The 14363-nt window shown below is 40.6% G+C and overlaps 1 protein-coding gene across 2 annotated transcripts in view; it reads right to left on the bottom strand.

The window, feature by feature from the left end:
• Positions 1 to 14363, bottom strand: part of DIAPH2 (diaphanous related formin 2) — a 402614-nt gene that overhangs the window by 48615 nt on the left and 339636 nt on the right. The gene's annotated exons all lie outside the window — the stretch shown is intronic.

Here is a 14363-nt window from a genome sequence, read left to right as displayed (position 1 = left end):
CTAGAGCACAGCATTCAGGTACTACCATTCTACCCATCAAAAACCGGAATCCAAAGCTCTTCGTGGATCTGATACACATACACACTGTACTGCAGAGGGCTCCTCTTTCTTCTTGGTAAGGAAATGTACTTATAGAAGAGCATGTACAGAAAACACATGGTCCAGAACACACATCTAAAGTGCACTGCAGCTGCTGAAGCAATACAGATGAGTATACACAGATGCCTTGACCCTAATTTTTGTTCTGTTCTCACTGGGTAGGATATATAAAACTCGGTTTATTCATTTGAAATATTACCTTTTTATCATTCAGGACACATTTGCATGGTCCATTTTTGGTGTGGCAGAGCTTGGACTCACTCTTGGTCTGGTACAGACAGTACATTTTGTATGTGGTCCTGAATCTCCTCAAGTACTTGTTCATAGTTCGCAACCAGAATTATTGTTGATTCGAACCAGTTACAGAGAAGACAGAGGACTAAGGCATTAACAATTATGACTGCCTTACCCCTTCACATATATACAAACATATACTCAAGTAGGAAGTGGCATGAGTGGGAAAAGGCATGGACCTTTTCTGGAATTCAGGCTCGTTCAGATAAACTAAGCTGCAACTACAGTATGTAAGCTGGACATCCAAGTTTCCTGACCTCCCATAAGAACCAACGTTTAAATTGTAGTCCTGACAAGGTGGCAAAAAAACCTATCATATCAACCGGGGGGGGGGGGGTCAAAGCTAACTCATATTTGGAAAAATAAAAGATGGACTCCATTATAGCTGTGACAGCAGTGATGAAAGCCTTAGGCTTAGGTACAGTTTATTTCCTACATTTACAAGTCGAGTATGCCTGCCATGTATACATAAAACTTCATTTCACATTCTGCCAAATATGATCCAATAGGGTGGAAAGCTGATTTTATGTATATATCAATATTAAGGGATGCTGAGCTGGCTTTTCCCGCCTCCGATTACAGCCGACTACACTTCATGTTTCCACTGGCAAATTATATTTGACATTTAATTTAAAAACTAAGTTACCCTAATCTAAAGCTCTAGTACAACAACAGTGATAAAGCAGCGGAACTGTCTAAGGAACCAAAATGATTTTTTGTTTTTAAGTTCAAGATAATTTTAGTTATAAGTAATTGAAAATGCAATTTAGAATCCATTACTTTGGATGGTTAATTACACCAGAACAGCCACTGTTCCAAATGATGATGAACCAATAAAATAAAATAATTTTCCTTGCTAAAAATGTATTAGATAAATAGCAGCTAAGAAACAATACAAGCCGGTATAGATACACCATTTGGACAAAAAACTATATATGTGTGCATTCTGTGTCTGAGGATTTATGCCTGCCCACATGTCCTACTACTTCTTTAAATAAAACATTCAGCTTAGCCATGTATTTTACCCAGGAAGTTCTAACATGCTAGTTAATGAGCAACAGCTCTTTTTTACATTGTTTAATGCATTGCGACTGTTTATTCTTGACAGCGTTTGTGCAAGTTGCTCTTTAATCTGTACACAAGCAAAGGGAGAGTTATAAATTACTAGCAAAAGACACAACACTTAATTCTACTCTGATTTCCATTCCTCACCTGCTACCACCATTTTGCGGACACACAAGACAGAAAAAAATTTAACAACTGAAACAGCAACAACTAGAACAGGAGCTCAACATTTCTTAAGAGCCTGCTTACATCTGGCCTGCCTCAGAAGCCAGCAGCCACCAGAATATCTGGACTGGGGTGAGAACAGTTGCAATTTCTCTCCCCCTTCCAAGTCCTTGCTGTCACTCGGCATTGTGCAAGGAAGAAGAGGTGGCAGCCAGGGGCTGCACTGACATCTACAGCCCAAAGGAGGAGAAGCTTTGCCCCCTCCAACTGACCCCTGCTGCTAGCATCTTCCTGGTGGCCACTCTTCCAGGGACAAGTTGACCCCAGGCCTGCATAAGAAGCCAGCAGCTACCAGAACGCCTGGACTGGACATGCACTGTTGCCATCTCATTCCCCCAACCCTTGCTGCTGCTCAGAGCTGATACAAGAGGTTGCAGCCATGGGTCACACTGATATCTTTTACTCCAAAGGAAAGCACTATGTATTATTTTCTTGTTATAAAACATTTTCAGGTTTCCAAAGCTCTTCTCACAGCACAACTCAACAGACGATAGCCAAGCCTGTGCCTGAAACCACTTACTATGACCTCATTTTACAAATCAAAATCAATACGAACATTGGCTTCTGCCTTGCGTTTTGACTTACAAAACCAATTTTGTGAATTTCTATTCTTGGTCAGTCCACGTTTCAAACTTTTCTCCAGCATTTGTTGAGCCACAATCTGGACAGTCAGAATACTCAGAGGAATTGTTCAACATGTCAAGGCCACTGGAAGAGTCCACTTATTTTAATATCTGCATATTACAATGATGCTTGTGTTAATGAACCAAGTGCCCTGGATGGGAATGTGGTTCCTTTAAAGTCAAATCCTCTTTAGAGGGAGGAAAGGGCAGAATGGAAGGGGAGAGAGGTCCCTGCTACTCAGCACAACTTCACTTCCAACATAAAGCTATAAAGGTATTTGAGTCACATAAAACAGGATCTGGCAACACTCATTTGAAAGGAGGAAAATAAAACTTTAATGATCAACTCTTAATTGTTTATACTCCTGGATTATATTCCAACAGTTAATGTCTACTTGGGGAGCCTGAAAGAACAGAAATCCCCCTCCCCTGTTCATTGCCCGGTCAAGTATTTTGCTCTTAGTCTGCCATACAGGCACACCACTGAGAAAACAGCAGTGTGTGCAATACCTGAAGCCACTCTGGGTATACAAGGTAGTGAGTGTAGGATTATGCTGTAGTGCACGAAGGTAGTCTGATCTGTGGGTTTCTTTTAAGGCATGCTTTCCCCATCTCCCCTCCCCCTGAAAAAAAGCAAATGTACTAGAACCCTAAAAGGAGCGTGGGAGGCGAAGGGCCAGAGAGAGGCCAGACCGGGAAGGAATCCAGCTGGAAGGAGGAGTTCTATGACAGACTAGAACTATTCAAACTATTGTAAAAATCCCTACGAGGGGTTTAGAACAGCCTGCCTATGTAAACCGCCATAGATTAAAGTCTGAGGAGAAATCTGACGACCAAAGAAAGGCGGTATATAAATACCTGTATGTATGTATGTATGTATGTATAAATAAATAAATAAATAAAAGGAGCCATGCACCGTGACTTAAAAACTTGCTATTTTTTTAAAAACATATATTTAAAGATTGACACTCTTGTATGAAAAAGATGATATATTCCCTATTGTTCCTTACAAAAGATGAACACCAAAAAACTACCCAGAGATCATGACTGCCATGAGTGCAAATGCTGGCATCCTTCAGTTTCAGAAGACTATGGTATCGCACTCTGAATGGTGGTTCTGGAACAGAGTGTCCTCTCCAGTGCGCGAAGCCTGGGTAAAGTAGGTATGGAGGACAGGCTGTTACCCATGCAACAAATCCCCCCTCTCCACGTCGCTGAAATGGTCCAATGGAAAGGCAGAAGCTAATACAGCTGGTTACAGCGGCGTTGCAGGAGTTGCCAGAACGTGACTGTGTTCAGCCATGAACTGCCTCAGGGATAAATAAATTTGCACTCAGAGTGCAAATAAAGTAGATGTAATAGCAATGTCCCCATAAGACATGCATTCCTGAAGTCATTTATGGAATATCAAAACAAAATCCATAATATGCATGTATTCAGATTTGCTCTTGTTCTTGACATGATAAACCTGAGTCTGGGTTACTTCCTTTCAGATTAAAGGTGGAGCTCATTTGGTTGAATGCTTCTCCATACAATATGCAACTATTAAAAACCAAACACCCTGTATGCATAAAACCAGCATCTCACAGAGAATGCCAGGCTAGAATCTTCCTCTCCTAGTTTTCCACATTCCAGTTTTTGTAAGGCGGAAAATTCACTCATCTGAGCCCACCCCCACAGTCTCAACCGGTGCAGTCCAGATACAGGTTCACCAGCTCAGTACTTCTGATTCGGAAGACAGGTGAAAGGGCTACAAGAAATCCATATGAATTTCACTTCACAAACTCCTCTGGCTGTCTAAGATAAACAGACAGCCGACTCTGTCCATCAATAAAACAGCAAGTCTTTTCTGTTTGGTGTGAAGGTCAAGCACACATTAGGCAACCTGAACTGCCTTATTCTGTTTTTTATTGCTTTGAGAAAAACAACTTTTATTCAAAATAATTATATGCTGTTCTTCACCATGTAAGTGCTCTCAGGGCAGCTCACTAAATTAAACAAAAATGATGAATACAAACAAACCTTAAGCAGCAATAAATACAAAAAGATAAAGCAACAAAGCAGTCACTAGCAGCTTAAAAGGGCTAGGGGAAAAGAATGAACACACTCTCTCTCTCATCTACCTGTATATAAAAACTTTTTGTTTTGTTTTTAGATCTTTCCTTGGCACCTCAATGGTACCAAAGTAGGTTTGGAGGAGGTCCTGCTAGGGAAAACACTGGGGGGGGGGGGAAGAGGGAATAATGGCCAAGAAAGCCTTTTCCTCAATGTCACCATGCCTAATCTCCAAAAGTTGGAGGTCAGTGGCGTTATTGGGGGGGTACAGGCCACATCGAGTGACATTCATTGGGGGGGGGGTGACAGCACTGCTGGCCAAAATTTTCAAAACCTTGGTACAGGTGTGTGCCACTTAATGACGGGGATACGTTCTCCAATTCCCGTTATTATGCAATTACGTCATTAAGTGAACATTCAGTCCACTCTATTGCCTTTGTTGTGTAAACAGACACTCCCTGCCAGACACTAGCTGGTTGCACAGGCTGCTGGAGATTGCCTTTTCTTTGCATTAAGAGCTTCTCTGTTGTGTAACAGACACTCTGCCGCAGGCTATGGGAGATGCAGTTGCCTCATTAAGAGCATCTTTATTGTGCTTTGGCCGCCATCATATATGCGGTCTGTCGTTAAGAGGCGCACGCCTGTATTTTCAAATAAAAGCATCATGTTATATATAATTTGATAATGTGTAATGTCATGCAGAATGCAATGAAACAAACCGTGTTGAAACATCTCTATTCTATCAAAAGTTATAGCCAAAAAACTAGCAGGGCCAGGGCCATGGTGCATTACCATGCCTACCGCCTGGGACACTGCCCTGACCACTGCATGGGAGAAGGTCCATCATGGGGATGACACGCTGGCTTCCCGCACCAGGTGATGCAAATCCTAGTTATGCCAGTGATGGAGGTTCCCAGAAAAAAGCTTCCAGCAACCATTTCTGAAGATAGACGAAATGGATCAGTCTCCCCCCAAACTGCCTTGCATTGCTAGGGAACCAGTCAGTTGGGCATCCTGCCCCAGAAGAGGTATTTGTGAGTATATGTCCTGAGGAACCTGTGATTCAGAAATGCCTGCTGCTATAGCACAATGTTCACCCTTTCCTCAGATCAACAGAGAGAGCCATGGGATCAAACAGATTCATGAAGAGCCAGTAAGAGGAACTTTAAGCAAGTTCATGAGTGTTTGCCCTGTTTTCATGTGATATTGTTCCTGACCTGAGAAAAGACCTAAAGAGTCTTAAAGATCTTCCTCTCCCCTCTCCAAATGCATTTAAGGTGTCAAAGTGTTAACCTGGGACAACTTATTATGCCAAAGTTTGAGAACCCTGATCAAAGCCAAACCGGAAACAAAAATAAAAGTGACTTCTAATAAATACCAATATCCAGCCTACAACACTTTCAGTCTTACTTTTTTGCTACTTCAGCCCAGCTAAGCTAACTTGCTAGGCCTGCTAATTAATGGACATTTATTTTAACTGCTCTCTACAATTCCCGAGTAAATACAAGCATACGCTTTAAAGTTAAACCACTGCATGTTGTGCAACTAGGAGAAAAATGGTGCTCATTTTCTAGAAATCAGATGAACTGAACTGCATGGAAAACAGAGAAGGATTTTATGTGTATAAACCTAAGAGAAAGTCATTGAATTTGGGAAGGACTTTTTTCCTTTCTGTTTTGAAAAGAGGAGAACAAACAGGACATGAAATATACATCCTGCAGCTACAAAGTTTCACTGGGGACACACTGCAGAAGGTGTTCAGTCAGGAAAAGCACATTGCAGATTCAATGTTTAGTGTACAATCCCTCAAGTAGTGTATTTGCACATACTTTCACGTCATATTTTAACACCATTTTGGCACTCTTTTGACACCTTTGCTTGCTTTCACTGTGTATGGTTACGTCTCTCCTATAGGATGGATTGCCTGAGGCTTTAAAACAGAAGGATATGTAAAATTTCAGACCAGTATTCAGGAAATTTATTTTTTTCAAAGTTCTGAAGAAATTATGAAAAAAAAACTCGCTTAGTATGATATACTAATGGAGTACATGAAATAAGAGAACATGCTGAACTGAGAACTGTCTGTCTGAAATGGAGAAGTTACTGGGATGCCACATGTACAAGACTCTGGGAAAGTCATAGCAAAGATCCGTGGATTCTTGTATTGATTTGACTCCCTTAGAAAGGCTAACACCACCAAGTGTAGTATTGGTGTAGTATTGCTTGAATGTTATCACAAACTTTCAAATATGCCACTAATCTTTTGTCTAATTAAGTAGTATGACTCCTTTATTTTGGGACAGGCAGCCCAATTCTGAGCTGCCTGGTGCGTGGCGCTGCCATGGTGCCAAAATGGTGACCATGGCATCCTGGGTGCACCAGGCAGCTGCTGGCAGTTGCTCGGGAGAAGGGGACATTCATACCGTTCCCCTGATTAAGGGAAGTAGCCTTGCAATGGAGCTACTGATTCTGTGGCAGCTCCAACACAGAATCAAGGAGTCCCATGTTGGGCCATGTGGAATGTACAGAATGTGATATGAAAGCATCATGTTCTGGACATGGACAACTTGACACTGAAAAGAGAGAGGTTTATCAATACCTTTGAGGTCAATCCTATTTACATGTGGCTTCTGTGCCAGGAACGCCTCCAATTTCCTCACCCCACACTTAGTGGTAGGAGTAGGCAATGGCAGCAAGCAACTGTTCCTCCCAACTGCTCCATTAGTGATCAGAGAGGAGTATTCAGTGGTGACAGCTCCTTACTCTTCACCAACCAATAGACGTATCCTCTAGAGACCCCACAATGATGCAGGGACCTCTAGGACACATTCAATTTATGAATGGGAGTGCAAGGTACAGTGACCATAGTAGTCTCTCAACTGACTTGGGTCACTGGGCTGACATCAGTACTGGGCTGGGGGGGATTAAGCCCATTTGAGTGAGTCTTCTGTGGGCATGTGTCCACGGCCATTGTACCCAAGTTCTGATGCTGACACTGACTAATCTGGGAGAGAGCCCCACAGGACATGGAAAAATTTACTTTTCAGCAAGCATATTCCGAGCACTGAACTGAGACCACTATTGTTTTCAATGGGAGGAAAAGTGTAAGTATCTATAAATCTGCTCCAAATACTTTGTGGCCAGTTTCTATGTTGTTTATTTTTTGACATCTACACTGTATATTTCATATTCCCCAATGGGTACTTTTTGAAACTCCTTGTATAAAGTTAACATTGAGAGCACTCTGGAGTGAAATTACTAGGGTCACTCATGCCTTTCAACATGGATCATCCTGAAATTGATACAGCAGAGAAAGGAGACATCATAGGGAGGGGAAAAAAAAAATTGTTGAATGAAAAACACCAAATTTAGTTCAAGCTGCTATTCATTTTCTCTTTTCAACTGCTGAAGATTTAACATAGTGTGATACAAGCAGCTGAGCTCATAAAGTTTTAGAGGTTTGTATCTACCAATACTCTATGGATTGCTCAACTTGGCAAACACAGCTTATTACACAAAATGTATTTTTATAGAGCCTTTCCACACTTTGGTGACTTACAGCAAAGTAAAAGAAAAGCCTTGGTTATAGTGAATGCAATGGGGACTTTTGAGCTAGCATCACTTAGAGAATATTGGGGATCATGATGGGGCAAACACAATCAGCTTTCCATCACTGGAGATTTATGATTGAATCTAATGGATGTCTCAGGAGAAAAAATATAGCTCTCAAGTCACATATACCATGGATTACACACACTGACAGTTGTAGGACTATCAAATCCACATCACATCACCAAAAATACTATTATTTTGGGCTGTGATTTCTGTACTATGAAGTGCTGAGAGTCTTTCAAATCCTTTGCTGATGGTTATTTGCACTGTACAAAGTGCTTTACAATTCCTATTTGTCCTCATGAGACTATGCGGGGTAGTTTTAGGTGGCTAAGTAGAGACTTGCCAAGGTCACTTAGAGTTTATTGATTAAAAGGGCACTTGGACCAGCATTCTTTCCATCTAAATTCAGTGGCATAATTATCCCAAAATAGCACATTGGCATTTTCTAGCCAATTTTAGGAGAAACGAATGAAAATGCACAGAAACATCTAGAGCAGTGGTTTTCACTCCTTTAGCACCGGGACCCACTTTTTAGAATGAGAATCTGTCAGGATCCATCAGAAGTGATATCATGACCGGAAGTGACATCATCAAGCAGGAAAATTTTTAACAATTCTAGGCTGCAATCCTACCCACACGTATCCAGGAGTAAGTCCCGTTTACTATTATTGTTAAAAGCATATACAGAGTAGCCTGTTAAATGTACAGATCTGTGACATTTCCCCAAATGCAGACATGTACCATTATTATTAACAGTATTTATTATTAACAGTAGCTAATAATAGCATCTTATGGTAGCATCAAGTCTAATATATTTGTCTAATATCTAATATCTAGACTAATAGCATCCATGGTAGCATCAAGTCTATTAAAAATAAAATATTGAAATGAATGGGGACCCACCTGAAATTGGCTCATGACTCATCTAGTGGGTCCCGAACCAGTTTGAGAAACACTGATCTAGAGACCAAGCAAGATTTTTCTAACTCTTCCAGTTTTCAAGATACAAGATACCTTTATTGGCATATTAACTCCTCCAGTTAAGTCGTATTGTACTTGAAAGTGGTATGACTGAATTTTCAGCAGCCAAACAGATACCTAAGGCAAATCTTTCATAAACAAGATAAGTAAATCAGGGTTTATTTCGGGCTCTGCCTCAGATAGAGGAAGCTCAAGGCAGTCTACTTTACAAGAGAGATGAGTGGGGAGCACTGAAGTCTTGGACTGGTATTGGCATCTTAGGTGATCTGAAAGCACCTTCTATGGTATAATCTCTGATTACCCATTCACACATGCAAGTCAACAAATGTCAATCAAATAATGAATGAGCTTGAGGGTGTGAGCCAGTTTTTACGAGGGCCCCTTGAATGATCTGCTTATTTACAAATGTGCTATAAACTACATAGGAAGAGAATGACTATGTTGGCAACCAAAACAAGAAACACTGGTAAAGCTAGCCCCCACAAAAACATCAAATCGGTTACCTTTCCAACAGTCCAGCCAGCTCTAGGCAGAAAATTTTCTGCATGCCTTAGCAACTTCTGAATCAAAAGAGGTAAGCATTCTCAGAATCCAACATTTTGGTACCTACTTGCCAGATACAATCTAGGTGGCTTACGAGTAAGGTTTTGAACCAGGAGTTATAGTCATACATCGGACGATATCTTTGTCACTTCTCAATGAAAAAATGAGATTAAGAATTCTGGGTGAAGAAGCTAGAAGTCTGTTGACTTCATTAAGTATCAGGAACATGATAGTTCCAGAATCATCACAGTCAAGAAGCAACATTAACTTATTATATGATGGAACATGGAGGTAAAAGGAGTCTTTAAGATTTAGAAGATAAATTTTGGGCTACTGTTCTAGAAACATTTGGTAGCCAGAACTCCTTTGGTTTATGGGGATGCTCCCAACTAGAAAGATTTTATTTTTCTAAACTTTAAGACAAACTGCTGCCTTTTTGGGGGAAGGGGGCACAGAAACTGTAGCATCTCTCTTAAGGACTCTTGTCGTATGGCCCTCCCCCTTCATTTTTTCTTTGTCCTTGAATGTATTTGTACAGTTGGGCTGCTTTGTACTCACAATGCCTATTATGTCATTCCAGCAGACAATTTAAAAAAAAAAAAAGGCTTGCAAGTGGTGACATTTACATCTGAACTTGGTCCACATATTCATGGGCTTGTCTCAGCTAGCTGTACTACTCCCCACTTCACTCTCTTCAAAGCAACCCCAGCTACACCTTGCAAGAAAAGAAGGGTGGTGAGACCATGAATGCAAACAGCCCAGTCAAGTTAAAATGCCACAGTGCTCCTGCCAGGAAATAAGTACTTTTCTTCCTGAAAACAAACAGGTTCCGATTAAAATTTGTGTTGTGACAGCTCACATCTTTTATCTGCTTTTGTTTCATTCTCTGAATTGATGACAGGGCAAATGGCTAAGCGAGCTGTTGCGATTAAGAGGTCAGGCACTGAATTCAGTACCCATTTCATCTACAGTATTTTCCCTTCATCTGACACTTGAGCTTTCCAACCTATTCATATCAGCAGGGGGCCTATGGGTAAACACCCCCCAGTCACAAATAGAGACCAGCCTCATTATCTATCAAATATTGCTTGAAGTAAATAAACTCAATAGGTGTTCATATAATCCAGGAGACATACACTGCCTTTCAAACTCAATTATTATTTTAATTCCCCCCCCACTTCTTTGCCATTAATTCCATTTTGTTTAGCTTAAAAAAAGAAAAAAAGTTAAAAGCCCTTATATAAAGGGGAAACCACTTTTGTCCTCACACAAAGAGCAGCAAAAAAGGTATTCCTGTGGACTAGGTCCGTTAAAAATCAGATTATTTCCACAGCATTCTCCTATTATTCACCTGCCAGTAAAATATGTACTCTCATTGTCTCTGTTTGAATGCCTATTTTTATCCGACAGAGTATATGGTCATTTTTGTATTTTATTACCGAGTTCTTAAGGATTTCTACCCCCGCTTCTAAAGCATGTTTTTCTTCTCTCAAAACTGGGCCACATGCCTCTAAGGAGAAAGTAGTGCATTATTTCATTCCCACCTTTTCTTCTTTTTTGGCATCTCTGAGGCCTGCTATGCCCAGAAGTGCTTCCACTCAAGCTGGACCATCAAATCAATTATCACAGCAGTCTGCTTTCTAAATATGAATGGCAATGAATGACAACAGGCACAGCAAACTTTCAGCTTTGATTTGTCACTGGTAATGTAATTTTTTTTAGGTTCTTGTTTTTGTTTTATGGATGTTTCTCAGGGGCTGGTAATTCAGCCAAACTCTTCCCCCTGCTGTCTGCAGCTGCACTTGTCAGACACCAAGATAAAAAAAGTTTCACCTTTCTGGAGCCAAAGTCACAGCACAAAAATGGTACAGAGAACCACAGCAGGCACGTCCTGCTACCTCTCTGGATTGCTTTGGCCTCTAAGGAAACACTGCAATACAGCAGGGTTCATTCACTGGCTCTGCTCTTCCTACTTGCTCCACCATAACAACTTTCCCAGTGACTGCTGGTGTCTCTTTTGCATCTTTGTTAAGAATTCAAGTTCTCTGTGATAGGGAATCATTTTTTTTTAATTATGTAAAACACTGTGAAAACTTGTTGAAACGTGGTATACAAACTGTTATAATATTTCGCATAGCAATTTTCAAACTTTTTAGCACTGGGACCCATTTTTTAAAATGACAGTCTATTGGGACCCACCTAGCTTTATGAGACTTATTTTTATTTACAAGTAATGTTTCATTTATTTACAAAAAACCTTGATTCATTTCTCACAATGCGGCAGTGCTAATGAATCGCCTCAAGGCTTGAGGGGTTTAGTTATGTGACCCACTCTCACCTGCCCCCACTACCTGTCATTGACAGACAGTTTGCAACCCAGGATGGGAAAAAGTCAATTAAGATTCTAATCCCTCTAGTTAAGACACAAAGTACATTGACCCTAATTTTACAGGATTCAGGAAGTTAAGTTGGAAGGTGATAAAGAATAAGGATTTGTTATTTCAACTATTCTCAATCTGATTGCCAAATATATATGTGGATCATAACAGATAAAACATTTCTAGATTAGGGAAGAGAAACCAAGAAAGAAAGATTGACCAGTTAAAACACGGAGCCAAGAAGATAAGTTGTGACTCTCGATTCTAATCCTTGATGGAGCCTAGGATCTAGTTCAAAATGCATGTGCTGGAAGACTGCTTAAAAACAGTGATGGCAGTATTATCAAATTCAACATATAGGAGAAGAGGAAAAAATGCGCTGAAAATCCAACATAGCAATATCCAATTTCAAAAGGGATAAATAAAATGAAGGAGGAAAGTATGATTAGGATGGTCAAATCCCTGAAAGAAGCTTGGAAATAATTTAATCACACAAAATGTACACTACAGATATAAGAAACCAGATATAAAGAAACGGAAATGATCTTCAGAATGGTGGAACAGCAGAGTTTATAAAAGGCAAGTTGATTTTCTTTAAAAGGCGGAAGTCCTGCTCAAGCAAAGGAAAAAGCACAAAAATGCAGTGGCAGCACCAGGAGGAGAGAAAAGAAAATATTAAGGTTGGGCACAGAAGGGGTAAAACACATTTCAGAGGGACAAATTTTGTTCCACATTAGAATTTTGGAAGAAAGCTAATAGCATAAGCAACTGGAAAGGTACAATACATCAAAATGATGTTCATCAAAAAAATAATTTGAGAAGCAATTTTGCATACAATTTTTTTTTAAGTCCAGACCTCAATGCTGTAATCACACATGGCTATTTAAAATTCCCCTAGTTTCAAATAGGTTTTTTTTGGGAAGGTAAGGGTGGATGCTATTCAAGAAACATAAGCTTAAACCTTCTTTTGATGTGTTGAACTAGCTGTGTGTTTGCTAGATCCACATCACTTAAAAAGAAAAAGAAAAAGGAAAACAAAACATGTGGAAAAAAGCAACTGAGGAATAACTCTTGTTTTACCTTTCCCAGCTGTGAAGTATGTCTTTATGCACCTCACCCATGGTATGATCCTGTGATCTTCAGAAATGAACTAGGACTTATTGATGAACTACATGAGTTCACAAGTTACGGAAAAATCAGGGAACATAGTGAGAGATACAATGAATGATAAAAACAAGACAGCAGCTTAAGCGCCGCTGCGTATTCATACAGTGAGCAGCAATGGTGGTCAAGTAGCAGTGGCAAGGCCGGGATCAATAGTCAAGTACAAGAACAGGATGGCAGGTTACACTCACCTTAGGGGTGAGCATAGGATCTAAAAAAGACTAATTTCTTGCCTTGAACGGGCTTCATGTTCCATTTGAAAAGGAGATAGATTTCCTCTTCTTTGCATTAAGGGCCTCTCTGTCGTGTAAACAGACACTCTGCTGCAGGGTATGGGAGACATGATTGCCACATTAAGAGCATGTTTATTGTGCTTTGACCACCGTCATATGTGTGGTCTGTCGTTAAGTGAATGATTGTTAAGCAGCGCACAACTCTGTGTGTGTGTGTATTATAGAAAGCTGTTAAATCTACAGACATAATCATGAACGTCACAGAAATAGATTATACCATATAAAAATCTGCTAAGTAAGAAAAGGGCATAGGATGGATGGTGACTGATAACACAGAGGTATCTTAAACTAATGTATATTAATTTAAATATACACACTCATTGTGTAGTAGGGTCTCTATATATGAATTAAATGAAACCTAGAACGTCATTGCATCCTTTTCCGCAAAGAGGGGTGGTAGAGTTTCTAGCCAACTGTACCTCTATGCAAAGTGCATGCTGGAGCTTAGCCCACCAAGCCAAGCCTCCTACTGCTGTTTGTCGCACTGCATTGTGGGTCTTGCTACCAGGTGGCAGGGGTCTGGAAGTCCTGCAAGTACCACGGGATACCACCTCAAGTACCACTGGTGGTACAAGTACCACAGAAACACTGTTCTAAGGATTCCCACTGGATAACGCATGCAAAGTGCTTTGAATATTTTAAAGTATATACATATTCAGGGCTTTTTTTGTAATAGAACGTACTGGAACGGCGTTCCGGCACCTTTTTTTCCTTTTCACTGAGGGAGGGATTCGAACCTCTGACCTTGTGCTCCACCTTTTTTTTTTTTTTTGGCACCCCAGGTCTGACCTTGTGCTCCACCTTTTTTTTTAAACTGCGGGCTAGGGAGGGATTCGAACCTCTGACCTCGTGCTCCACAGCCCAGCACTCTCGCCATTGGGCTATAGGAAAGCCTGTAGTCAAAGTGCTCAGAACTAATATATAAGGTCTTGAGCCCAGCTGGTGGCCATCAGCGCCTCAAGTATTAGTTCCAAACACTTTGAGTCTAAGAGTTCCTATGGCTCAAGTGTTAAAGTGCTGGTCTGTGG

Source organism: Tiliqua scincoides, chromosome 12, assembly GCF_035046505.1.
Source record: "Tiliqua scincoides isolate rTilSci1 chromosome 12, rTilSci1.hap2, whole genome shotgun sequence".
NCBI lineage: Eukaryota > Metazoa > Chordata > Lepidosauria > Squamata > Scincidae > Tiliqua > Tiliqua scincoides.
The sequence above is the reverse complement of the archived record's forward strand: the minus strand, read 5'-3'. Positions and strand labels throughout refer to the sequence as shown.